The sequence below is a fragment of the Cherax quadricarinatus genome, chromosome 23 (genome assembly GCF_038502225.1).
Source record: "Cherax quadricarinatus isolate ZL_2023a chromosome 23, ASM3850222v1, whole genome shotgun sequence".
NCBI classification, from domain to species: Eukaryota; Metazoa; Arthropoda; class Malacostraca; order Decapoda; family Parastacidae; genus Cherax; species Cherax quadricarinatus.
The window spans coordinates 4,886,859-4,889,358 of NC_091314.1; positions in this window are offsets into that span (position 1 = coordinate 4,886,859).

Here is a 2,500-nt window from a genome sequence, read left to right on the forward strand (position 1 = left end):
ACTCACTCACTCACTCAATCACTCACTCACTCACTCACCCACTCAATCACTCACTCACTCGCTCGCTCAGTCACTCACTCACTCACTCACTCAATCACTCACTCTCATTCACTCTCTCACTCACTCTCTCACTCACACAGTCACTCACTATCACCCCTGTTTCATCTCCAGTGATGTAATTCTGAATTCTTATCCCAAAATTCTCTCTCTCTCTCTTTCTCTCTCTCTCTCTCTCTCTCTCTCTCTCTCTCTCTCTCTCTCTCTCTCTCTCTCTCTCTCTCTCTCTCTCTCTCTCTCTCTCTCTCTCTCTCTCTCTCTCTCTCTCTCTCTCTCTCTCTCTCTCTTTCCTTCTCAAAGCTCTCCACCACTACCCAGTGTACAAAACTCCACACACTGTAATATCATTAAGATATCAGACTAATATGCAAATGTTATTAAATGAATCAGATATGCAAGGGGATTCGAACCTGTGTCAATGACAGCCTGAGCGTGATTAGGACTTTCACCCACTGCTCAGGCTTCAAACCTGATAGACTTGACTGTTATCTTAAGTGCACATATGAGAGTTTGTCTTAGAGAGAGAGAGAGAGAGAGAGAGAGAGAGAGAGAGAGAAAACAGAGACATCCCCCCTTCTCACAGCAACTGTTGCCTGTCATTTTAGTAAATTAAACATATATGAGAGTTTGACTTAGAGAGAGAGAGAGAGAGAGAGAGAGACAGACAGACAGACAGAGACATCCCCCCTTCTCACAGCAACTGTTGCCTGTCATTTTAGTAAATTAAACAGTAATCATTAACTCTGGGCCAGCCTCATTAACTTGACTAATGAAGATGAGTCTCTCTCAGCCAGGCACCAATTTTACTCAGAAAATATACAGTGTTCTAATTGTAATAGGCAGAAAATCATTTCCCGAATGAAGAAATCAGTGAGCAGTGACCAAAAAATACGAAAATAGGCGACATTTCGGTCTACCCTGGGCCATTATCGAGTCACCACTGGGGAAGAAAATAGGGAGAACGTCAGTAGGTAAGTCGGTAAATAGGGAGTTTGAATAGGGTGAGAATTAGAAATATGTGCAGCATCTAGGAAAGAGAGACACTCAGGTGTTGCACATGTGCCTCAGTCATCAGTCATATGTCTCAATTATCAACTTGCAGGTACTGCTTGCCAAAAATATTTAATTATGTCCTTATTTTTAAAGGGGTAGACCGGTAAGCCAGCGGAAGGCCTCGGTCAGATGACCAAAGCTCCAAAGGCGGGTCATCATCTGACTAACACCCGCGTCAGGAAACACTTGTCCTGTTTCCTGACGAACCTTACCTAACCTAACTGCTTGCCAAAGAAGCAACAGGGAGAGTTAGAACACAAGTCATGCTGGGGAGATTAACACTCTTCTCCCTTACTAAAATCAACGCCCAGAAAGCCATTGTTTCTACTGTATCTGTGTGTCTAACTCATTTGCATTTCCTGCACTACAGCAGTGCCGGATACCACAATAGTGATGGCATACAGTGCCAGATACCACAATACTGGTGGTGTACAGTGCCGCAAGTTTGACGCTTAAAACATATGTACAGAACTTGGAGGATCTTTACTGTTGATTTAGGTAAATATGTTCGACGTGTGTCTTAGTGTGGAATATAATTTTTAATGAAAACAAATGATCTGAGGGCAGAAGGTTCGAAGCTACTGCCTCTGTGACCTGTGTACGCTTAGGTAGGTGAGAAGGGATTTGTAGGCGGAGGCCAGGGTCTCAAGCCTGGTTAGAAGAAGAAATAGTTTTGATGTGATCAGTCTGCCAGTTTTGGTAGGAGGTGATGATTAAGAAGCAGTTAGGCATCTTCACTGATGAAACGTTTCGCCTACGCTGTAGGTTCCATCAGCCAAATGCATCTTCATCTGTCTTTGACTATTGACCTGCACACCTTGACGTAGCACGATAACCAATTAGTAACGAGGTAAACGCCAGCAGAGAGAATAAATGATTGTATTTCCTCACCAGAATAAGTTGGTATTTACAGTGTATATTGCCCATATACAGTATTTACAGTTACGGACAATAAGACAAATGCGCTCACAAGATACGGTGAGAACTGTAGCGACCAGCATGGAAGATAAGTCTGCCAGAACTGCTTCACCAGTGTCACACTTCACTATGGCATACGCCATTGACTGATGGTCAGTCAATCAGTCTCTTAAGTCATTGTCTATCACGAATGATAGATCGATTACGACAAAGCTTCACTTTTAAATGTGTTGTCTGTTGTCCCAGTATATGATCAATAAATATCCTGTGACTTTTTCAACACAGATGTTGTCGGTGTTACATCCTCCACCCATCACTGAACCTCTGAAATAAATGAACCTTCGATAATATGTTAATGAACTAGATAACTCTAATATACTCTGGGATTTTGGGAGTGAGTGAGTAACATGGATGGTGGTGCCCACGCCTGTGTAAGTGCCTCTTAAATTGCTTCAGCTTTTGTTTGCTAATT